At 36.5% G+C, this 11,337-nt stretch overlaps 1 long non-coding RNA gene across 4 annotated transcripts in view; it reads right to left on the bottom strand.

Moving 5' to 3' along the window:
- Positions 1 to 4,844: 4,844 nt before the first annotated feature.
- Positions 4,845 to 11,337, bottom strand: part of LOC106848297 (uncharacterized) — a 49,668-nt gene continuing 43,175 nt past the window's right edge. For all 4 annotated transcript variants that reach the window (XR_011495353.1, XR_011495351.1, XR_011495352.1 and 1 more), the window contains one exon: positions 4,845 to 11,216. This is a non-coding gene — a long non-coding RNA (uncharacterized lncRNA). The remainder of the gene's footprint in view (positions 11,217 to 11,337) is intronic.

Below are 11,337 nucleotides of genomic sequence, written 5' to 3'. Positions count from 1 at the left end.
CACAAGAAGACCGGGCAGGTTCTACTCTGCTGTACACAGGGTCGCTAGGAGTCAGAGTCAACAGGAGGGCACTAACAACGACGGCAACAAAAACAGGTAAATAACAAAATATGGTAGAAACACTTTGTAAATCAGATCCCCAAAGCAAGGTAGCTAATCCTCAATGAATTATAGCACAGTTATATTTCTATAATTGTTCAGAGTTAGAAAAACTTCTCCATAGATGAACCCATTTATTATATGGATCTATGTCTCTTTTTTTTCCCAACCTTTCTAAAATCCTCCCATTTAATTTCCCTGCTGCAAAATAGTCTGTCCAGAAGATTTGACTTTTTAATTGCCTGTTGCTTTTTCAGAAATTCCCTCTTCTGACCTGCAAAGATTCAGCAAATATCATCTTGAGATCTTCCCTAATGAAAACAAATGTTTGTTAAATTATCTTTGGAAATTAAATAAATCGGGACATGCTATGCTGCACGTATTTCAGTGAAGCAGTGGTCTTCTTCTCCTAGACTGGGTTCTATTAGGGTTCTATTAGACTAGGGTTCTATTAGACTGAGACACGGTAAAAAAAAGTCTATGCCCTAGTACACTGTAATATCTTCACTATTCATTGTTATCTAGTTACTCTACTTCTGTAGTTCTCAGGCTAGTTTTAGGTTTGAACCCCCTAGGGAGCTCTCAAAAACTACAGAATGAGTCAGACAGTATTATTTATCTGCCCTGGATGGGGCTTGGGCGTTGACAATTTTCAAGTCTGCAGGTGACTCTACTGGGCAGCCAAGACTGAGAACAACTGCTTTAGTTTTTCCACTAATCAAAAAGCAGCTAACAGACTCAAAATTCAGTCAAGAGACTGAAGATGGATTCAGTCAAGAAACTCAAAAATTATATCCTTCCATTCCAGTGAAAGAAAGTCATGACCCTATTAAAGATAAACCGGGAGCACTCCCAGTCCTGCATGGGTGCCTTTTCCTTTAAATATTCAGGACTGCGTAAAGCCCCAGTAATCTGTGTGGCCCCACGTTAAAGGGCCAGTTCCAGGGCTTCATTTTCTTCGGTGCTTCAGCAGAATTTGGCTGCCGTTGGCAGTAGTGTGATAGCTCCTCCCTTCGTTACACACTTTCTACACTCACTTCTAGGCTAAAGCTTTCCGGGGGCTAGTCCTCTCAATCACCTTCGCTCGCCTCTCCTCTCTAACCAAGCTCCAGGCTCCGAGCAAACCCTGAGCACTCAATCTTTGGACCTCCTCTCTGTGCTCCTTCCCTGTCTGGTTCTCAATCTATCTTAAAGCTTTAAATATCATCTATATATTGTGGGCCAACTAATTCAAATCTCCAGCTCTTCTCTCCTCCCCAGTGTCCTCATACCCAACTGCCTACTTGACATCTCAGCCGAACATCCATTAGGCATTCCAAACTTAATGTGTCTGAAAACAAACTCTTGGTTACAGCAGACTTGCTCTGTAGACTGTCTTCCCCATCTCGTCTTCATTGTCTTTCGAGCTATTCAGGCCCAAAACCCGAGAATCCTCTAGGACTCCTCATTCTTTTATACCTCACATTCATTCTTTCAGCAAGCCCTATTAATTCTACCCTTACTAATATCTCCAGAGCTCAACCACATCTCCCTGCCTCCGCTGCTTCCTCCCTAGTCCACGCCACATCACTGTCCACCTGGGTCATTGCAACAGTGCTCTAAATGAATCTCTTTTCTTCTCTCACTGTCTATATCCAAGTAGAAGCCAGAGGAAGCATTTTAAAATATATATCATATTTTACCTTTTCTTTACCCAAAACAATTCTATATTCCATTTCACTGAGAGCAGAATTCACAAGATTTACAATTGTTTATAAGATCCTGTGTGTTTTAACTCCCCATTTTCTGCCTAACTCTTTTTCTATGCTTCCCCATTATGCATGCTTCTCCAGCCATACTGGCTTCCAATGCTTTTCTTAGAAGCTACAGATAAGATGTCATGTCAGGGTCCTTATATTGGCTGGAAATGCTTTTGTAATACTCCCCCCAATACACTCAGATATGTCCAATGGCTGCTTTGTCAATTCACTCAGGTCTTGCTCAATGGCCTTATCTGGCCAAATTATTTAAAATTGTAATACCCCTCATAATCTCTATACCCATTTCCTGTATAGCTGATCCATAGCACTTATTGACTTATCAGCATCTGATGTACTGTTGGTTTACTTGTGTGACTCTCATTTCCACTAGAATGTAAACTCCATGAGGGCAGGAATTTTCTGTTCTGTTTTGCTTTTTGTCTTTTTTTAAGTTCTAATTATTTTTTCAGCTTTACTGAGGTATAATTGACAGGTTGTAAGATATTTAAAGTGCACAATGTGCACTTTGAAAGGATTCCCCCCACTGAAAATACATCCATCACCTCACATATTTACCTATTTACCTTTTTGTGGTGTGAATACTTAAGCTATACTCTCTTAGCAAATTTCAATTATACAATACAGTGTTATCAACTGTAGTCACCAGATTACACATAGGATCCTCATAACTTATTCATCTAATAACTGAAAGCTTGTACCCTTTAACTCACCTCGCCCTGGTTTCCCCACCTGCTGGCCCCTAACAACCATTTTTCTACTGTTTCTATGAATTCAACTTCTTTTTTAAGATTCCATACGTACAACTTGTCTATTTTGTTGATCTTTTTGAAAATCCAGCTTTTATTTTTTTTGATTTTTTTCTACTGTCTTTTTTAGTCTCTATTATTTCCACTCCGATCTTTGTTATTTCCTTCCTTCTGCTAACTTTGGGCTTAGTTTGTTCTTTTTCTAGTTCCTTGAGATGTAAAGTTAGATCATTTATTCAGGATCCTTTTTTTCTTTATGAAGGCATCTATTGCTATAAACTTCCCTCTTAGAACTGCTTTTGCTGCATCCCATAAACATTGGTATATTGTGTTTCCATTTTTATTTGTCTCAAGACATCTTTCGATTTCTTCTTTGACCCAATTGGTTGCTCAGGAGCGTGTTTTTGATCTCCATATATTTGTGAATTTTCCAGATTTCTTTATAATTGATTTCTAGTTTTGTACCATTGTGGTCAAGAAAGATGATTGGTATGATTTCAGTTTTAAATTTACTGAGACTTGTTTTGTGGACTCACATATGATCTGTCCTGGAGGATTTTCCATGTGCACTTGAAAAGAATATGCATTCTGCTGCTGTTGAATTGAATGTTCTATAAACGTCTGTTAAGTCCATGTGGTTTAACATGTAGTTTAAGTTCAATGTTCCTTTATTGATTTTCTGTCTGAATGATCTATACATTGTTGAAAGTAGGGTATTGAAGCCCCCTACTATTATCGTATTGCTGTCTATTTCTCCCTTCAATTATATTAATGTGTGATTTATATATTTATGTGCTCCTATCTTGGGTGCATAAACATTTACTAATGTTATATCTTCTTGATGAATTGATCCCTTTATCATCGTATAATGACCTTCTTTGTCTCTTGTTACGTTCTTTGGCCTAAAATCCGTTTTGTCTGATGTAAGTATAGCTACCTCGGTATTTTGGTTTCCATTTAGATGCAGTATTTTTTTTCTATCCTTTCACTTTCAGTCTATGTGTGTCCTTAGAGCTGAAGATAGTCTCTTGGAGGCACTGTGCCAGGGGTAGGGTTTATGATGAGAGTGTGTGTCAGCATTTCCTACCCATTTTGATGTGGGTATTTTCTCGTTCACCTAATGTGTAGGAGTCACTCAGCTAGTTTCTGGATTTCTTTCACAGGTAATTACTCCACGTGTAGCTGTACATTTGATGTATCTGTGGGAGAAGGGTTAGTTCAGGAGCCTGTTTATCACATTCTTAGTCCAGTCAGCTTGTTTTTGTTTGAACGGTATTAATCTGGTGCCTAGAGCTGTGCTGGGCACATAGTTGATACTCAATATTTATTTGTTGAATAAATCAGTGAAAAGTTTTAACTTTGTACTGGGCACTTTAATCTTTTACTTTTAAATTTTTACCTAATCTGTAGATTAGGTAAATCCCCTTCCAGTTCTAAAGTTCTGTGACTTTAACATGAACATGTGCTCATTAGGCTTTATGACTCCTTTCCTGATTCACTCAAGCCAGGTTAGTTTATTGCCCACCTCTTTGCTCCTACAGCACTGTATTCTTGCTTATAATATCAGCATTTATCATAATATTTTCCCCAAATCAAGGCAAGGTGTGTTTTTATCTGTTTCTTCATATCCTTGCTATAATATACCATGGCATCTGGCACTCACAGTGTTAGGCTTTCAATAAAAATTTACTGATCGAGTGAGTGAGGCTTGCATAAAATAATTCTTTGGGGGCTGGGAGAGGGAGAATTTTTTTTGCTTATTGTTTTAAACATCTAGCTGAAGAGCAAAAACTGGAGGGAAATATCTTTATAGTGAGTCACTAAGGAGCTTTTATAGATTTTCATTATTCCCCACTCTTGAAACGCGAGCCTTCATGGAGAATATTTTTTTCTACTCTATGATGGCTTCTTTTGGGTGAATTCAAAAGTCATCATATCTTCTACTGGGCTGTTAGGAAATTAGAAGTCTCATCTAGAAGGACAGAAGCATATCTAAGTCTGCCCAAATAAGCGAGAACCAATTCTAAAACTTTCCAGAAACAGATATTGCCTGAATTCTCCATTTTTATATTTTGTTTCAATAATTTTTTAAAAAGAAACAAACTGAGAAATACATATCGCTGAATGTCATTTTAACCGTATGCTCTAAATCACAATATTTAAAGTAAATAAAGAGAAAGACATAACTTTGTATAATAAGACAAATTTTAAAGAAATTTTGTTTGATTTACATGTCTAGTCTTAACAAACGGCAAGAAAATTTACATATTTAGTTTAATTGTACATCTGCAGTATGAATTCATACCTCACTAGAGAGTGTAGTACAAAATATCATCGTTCTGTTAAACAAATGAGGTTCAAACATGTTTAATTTGAGTTTATCATCATTCCTTTACTAAAACTTATTTGCTATGCATACAGAACAAGTGAAATTTACTCACAGTATGAGTTTTCTCCTCTTTGAAAATGAAAATATCTCACCTTCATTGAAGCAAGAATCAGAGCTCTCTTTAGTTCATGTTTTTTTTTAACTTTCCATAACTGAAAGTACTGACTCATCCTAATTGTAAAATATATGCAGATATATTCAAAAAGTAGAAGAATAAATTACAATACTAATAATACCCACATCTAAACATATTCTTAAGTTAAAAGAAGATCTCACTAGTGTTCCTTTGGAATTTGTACTCCAAGTCAAAGGAAAGTTGAAATGTAAGGCTTTTTCTGATAGACAATTCTTTTCACATTCAAAATAGTCATAATTACTTTTGAGATAGAATTTTATGTTTTTAATCACAACTGAAATCACTCTTAAAGATGTCTTCTCTAAGACAAACAAGGCTATGCTTTCATTGGAGGATTTGATTATCTATACTACTCAATTTTCTAAAAATTCCAAAATGCTGAATTGCTATATATATATATATATATACATGTTGGTTCTGTTTCTCTGGAAAACCCTGACTAATACAACTGATATAAACAAGACAAGAATTCCATAAGGTAGCTAAGAATAGAATGTAGTATTCATACCTACTCAGTCCAGTCTGTATGTTTGACATGTACCAGTTGAGATATGGCATAGGGAGCAAAGGCAAATCCAATCTATAAACATACAATCATGGACATTAAAGTCGGTCCACTTTACAGTTAAGGAAAATGGAATGCAGTGAGATTAAACATTTTCCTGAAGACATACAGCAAATCAGTCGCAGAACCGTCAGTAGCACACCTTTTCTGAATTCTAGTCTAGAGTTCTATCCTTCACACCAGGCTTCTAATTTCACACTCTTTCCACACTTGAGTGGTTTAACATGTACAATGATCTCTGAAGCTAATTCATACACCCCATTTCATTTATTGTGCACCAATCCTTTTTTAGAATGAGTGTGTTTGGCTGCATAAGACAAGTTGTTGTGCTGGACAAGGAGTATACTTACGTTTTAGAGAAGGTATGGCACTGAAAGGCCAGGAGAGATGAGCAGAATGCCTCTGGCTCATGAGGGTCAGTCACAGAGAACCCTCTGTAGTCCACCCCAAGATGGGAAGGGAGTAAATACTGGGCTGGTGCCAAGGTACTCAACTGCAAGGAGGGTGGGGAGTAGAAATGCCAATGCCTACAGGAAGGCATTATCCTCATGGCCTTCTGAAGTTAACCCATCATCAGAGAGCGCTGGGGTGACCTGAACATGCCATAAGCAAAGCTGACATTGCCCCCACTAAGAAGCACAAAAATTTGCTTCAAGGGACTTACCCTGAATATTCTTGTATGAGGCCCTTGCTGTCCATTGACTACCTGCTTTTGGTAATCTTCACCACTACCCTAATGCAACTTTCATACCCTTGGAAGTCTCATTCAACATTTAATGATACGCTGAGCTTGGCAAAAGAAAAGAAACTGTAGATTATTTTTGCAGAACACATCTGCTTGCTATAGAAAAAAGTGTGGAAAGAAAAATAAGACATTGATTCAAATTTCCCTGGACAGCTTTTAAAGCCAGCTGAAAAAAACAAATCATATGAAAGAATACTTTCTAGTTTTTAGGAAAACAAATAAAACAGTCATTTAGTAAGTGTTTATCACAGCTAGCTGTACATTTTTAGTCAAATCTATAATAAAAGTTTTATTTATATAACTGATATATTCAGTATATTTTTCCCTATTCTATGATTTTGAGCAAGCTTTTGCTAGTTTAAATTATTGTAGACTTTTATAGCTGTATATTTGGCTCTGATTAATTTTATCTTGGGTCCTTGGTCAGAAATACAGCACCTACTCCCTATTATAATTGTCCCCGTGGGAAAAATCAATCTTTTTGACAATGAAATAAGTTATGACAATTTCCATGGACATCCTCTTGTGAAAAGCAAGGACAGCCTGTTATACGCCTCCACCACGTAGAAAGGACCAGAGGGGGCAATATCCTAGGGTTTGCTTTGGATAAATCATTCAGATTTTATGAGTCCTTGCATAGATCCATTCCCTATGTCAGAACCAGCCACATGTTCCTAAAGGGGTTTTATAGACCTCCAGGTACTGCTGAGCTGCAGTCTGCCTGCCCATAGACAGGAAGTCAAAATCCAGCACTACTTATATGAAGTGTTCGACATATTCTATAGTCGGTAAGCTGTGAGCCCTAGGATACATTCAAGAGCTAGTTATTAGTGACCCTAGTGGCATACTTCTCATGCCTCTCTCTTTGGGATTGGGGGACGGATATATTTGAGTGGGCTCACAAATGAAATCAAATGCTTAATCTGGATAGTGGTGAGATATCCAAGAAGAGAAGCAATTTTATTAGAATAAAATATTCAAATATGAAGAATAAATTACATTACATACACGTTATTTTTGCAGAAGGACCTGTGATGTAAAAGGTGTCTGTGACATCTAGATGTTTATGTTCTGACCTACTACTGTCAGCAAGCCACACAACATGAATAAAATCTTCATAAAATTATGACAAAAATCAGGGCCAGCCAGGTGGTGCAGCCGTTAAGTTCGCACGTTCAAGCTTCAGCGGCCCAGGGTTCGCTGGTTTGGATCCAGGGTGTGGACGTGGTACTGCTTGGCAAGCCATGCTGTGGCAGGCGTCCCCCATATAAAGTAGAGGAAGATGGGCATGGATGTTAGCCCAGGGCCAGTCTTCCTCAGCAAAAAAGACGAGGATTGGCAGCAGATGTTAGCTCAGGGTTAATCTTCCTCAAAAATAAAAACAAAAGACTCTACTCAAAACTTTCCTTCCCACCTGATGCTAACTTCCATTTTTACCCATCATACCAACCACTTAATGGGACCAGTGTATCAATTCCTTTTCAGGAGTCATGAAAATATGACAGTGGAAATTGATTGCTAAGTGAAATTATGAATTTTGCAAAAGATGTGAGATTTCATTAAGTCCATGAAAGTAATTTTGGAGGACTGCATTTACTACACGCACAGAAACTGACAAGGAAAATTTTGCGAGCTTACTCTAGTTAACAATTGAAGAAAAGACAACTGACTCCAAAGCAAATGATGAAGTATCAGAAGATTAGGAGAGGACTTTGGGAAGAGTTATGAAGCTTCCATTTTTTTTTTCAAAGATAACTCTTAATAGCCATCAAAGTCAAATGTGAAGTTAAAGCCCGCTTGTCTTCAAGAACATGTCAGAGATCTGTTATTGTTGAAAGAATTAAATCTTCTGAGAGTTTATTCCCATTCTTATTGTGATCCAGTTAATCCACAACAATCTGATTTACCAAATAACTCTCTTCTACGCAGACTTTCTGTTTTCAGTTTGCTCATCTAAAAATGGAATGTTTCTTATGAAAATGAAACGAGAACAGAAATTTACTGTCTATCCTGGAAAGAGTCACATTCAACTGGTGATTTGTAATATAGACTATCAGGGTGAAAGGTGAGGGAAAGAGAGGTTTGTCGTTTGAAAACCATATTTAATATGATATTTATTTGAAATTTTACAAAGCAAACAAAAAGTAATTTGTCATATCATAATAATAAATAATACAAATCATAGAACAGAAAGCTTATGAAAGCTTCTTCGTAAGTAGTAAGATGGATATGATACAGCAACTTTAAGATGGTTTATCATAATGAGAGGGAAGGGAAATTTGAGAAATTTTTTTGAGATGCACGTGTTTACAAAAAGGAGGAGAAACACTGATCTTTCTAAATAGGCAAAAAATATTTTAAAGTTGGGGATAAAATAAAATCCATTTGGTCATTTGAGGTTTGACTAAATCTATTCACTCTAATCTTTTCTTCTAATAAAATAACAAATGAGTTGATTTAAAGGTGGTGGGTCTTTTTTTGATGTTCTCTCTCCTCCCACCTGGATACAGACCTAGGCTCCAGAATTGACTCCTTGATTTGATGAACAAGGATGGCCAGGTGAAGGGAAACACACACGCACCCTCTCTGAAAGCTCAGTCTATGGCTAAGACACCCCAGTGCTTAAGGCAAGTCATGTATTTACCTTGGTCTTAACTATATTTATAAAAGCAAAGCAGAGCTCCTCCCTTGATTCTATAACTTATTCTGAATTCTGGAAGGTTTGTATCAAGGTCAGTTGTCATAATTGTTGATTTATTTGGGAATGTATTTTAACATTTTTATTGGGATCTTGAGATTCCAAATATAGGGATATAATTTTTTTTAACTAAGCCTTTAGACAGGTTGTGAAATAGTACAGAATTTAAGCAACAGAATTTCGAAGCTAGAACAGAGCTTAGAGGTCATTCAGTTTCTTCATTTTTATAAATACGAAAACTAAGCTCCAGAGAGGCCCAAGCTCATGCTTGCACAGTGATGCTGCAGAGTAAAAAGGAAGTTTGCAGGATTTGTAAGCTCAGGCATCTGAACTCAAACCGTTACTTCACCATTTACAACTGTGAGATATTGGGTGAGTCACTTAATCCCAAAATATTTTCAGATGGTTAAAGGTAAATAATGTATCCATGCACTTCAGTTAGCTCATCTATAAAATTAGGACAATAATACTTATTGATAGGGTTATTGATAGAAATACAGATAATGTACAAAAACGATTTACTAGAAGAAATTCCAGAAATCCTGAATCTCAGCCCTTTGCTCTTTCTAAGAGTATGATGTCAGCATGAGCTTTAAAATTCTGATTCATATTTTTTAAAATTACTTTAGTGAAAAATCTCCTATTTCTTGATACATCTTCTAATCATGTCATAAGTAGGGCTAGACTATTGTTTGACAAAGAACGGATCTCAACAGTAGGCTCAGGATGCTCCACGAAAAATGAGGCAAATAATTCAGGAATGCTGTATACCATGGCTCAGATTAAAGAGAAGCAAATTTTATTATCATCCAAAAGGTTTCTGAAAATCCTGCCAGAAGGAAATCTGTGTATACTAGCTTAATCAGTTTCTTTGGCACACTTAATAAATAATGTCTATTAATACTCCCATAAATTTGTGTTATATGGACAACCTCCTCCCCCAAAAATGAAATGACATGGATATCACTTAGAAAATGCTGCTAAAGGCATAAATAACTGAAACGATATGGATAACTCAAAAATAATGGCTTTAATTCCTTCTAAGTGTTAAATAAACAATATATCAAGTCAATTAATTTATTTTCGCTTTGAAAATTTCACACATGGGGCTAGGAGACAAGGAGAGTGAGGAGAAACCACTGAATGGATACGAGGTTCGATCTTGGGTGATGGAAGTATTTTGGAACTAGTTGGTGGTCGTGATTGCGCAATACTGTGAACGTACTAAAGGCCATTGGATTGTTTACTTTAAAAGGGTTAATTTTACTATGTGAATTTCACCTCGATAAATTCTCTTTTAAAATTTTACATGCTCATAAAAAGTTCAAAGTATTAAAACCTAAATATTTCAAGTGGTAAATGAGAAACCTCCTAAAAGTTTCACAGAGTTAAAACATGTATTACCACAATATTGAATCATTGCCTTGTACTCCTGAAACTAACAGAACATTATGTCAATTCTACCTCAATTAAAAAAAAAAAAATGTATCACCAAACAAAAGAGCAAGTTTTCTTAATGCTCTCTAAAATGTATGTATTAGTAAAAATAAAAATCAATATTTCTTTTACGCTCTAAAATTGCAGAAGCTATACAATAAAGTCAATACCAGAAAAAAAGTTATTTTCTACAGGTAGCTAATATTTTAAAGGCAGATTACAAACCATCACAAGACACATCTTGACAGAGATTGACTGTGGCTGCTGTAACTTAATCTCAGCATTCGTGATCTCAAACCTCTGGAGTCTCACTTCATGGTTTATGATACAGTTACATCACAATTCCTCAATAGAATTACAGCTTTGTCACTAATCTCTCCCTATCAGTTATCCGTAAGGAAGGCAGCTGGAAGGCACCACGAGAAAGAGGCAATGGCATGAATGATTGCATTCAGTCTCTTTCCACAACAATATCTGTAAGTCTGGGAGTGATAAATGGCACCCGAGTTATAAACGAGCAACAAGGTCAGTAGCGCCAAGCAGCCAGGAGTTCAAAGAAAAGTCACAATTCTGACGAGTTCAAGAAAAGGCCACATACTGCTGGCGTGCATCAGTAGAGATAAATCCTCAGAGATGCCTTACTGCAATTACAAAACAGAATTAGAAAAGCCTGTTATTGAAGAGCTAAGATTTTTGTCCAGGAATTGAACAAAGAACATTGATTAGCGTAAAATTATTTTTTTTCCAGCAAAATGATGAATT

The sequence above is a fragment of the Equus asinus genome, chromosome 18 (assembly GCF_041296235.1).
Source record: "Equus asinus isolate D_3611 breed Donkey chromosome 18, EquAss-T2T_v2, whole genome shotgun sequence".
Taxonomy (NCBI): domain Eukaryota; kingdom Metazoa; phylum Chordata; class Mammalia; order Perissodactyla; family Equidae; genus Equus; species Equus asinus.
Note: the sequence above shows the minus strand (reverse complement) of the source record. Positions and strands in the feature narration are given on the sequence as shown.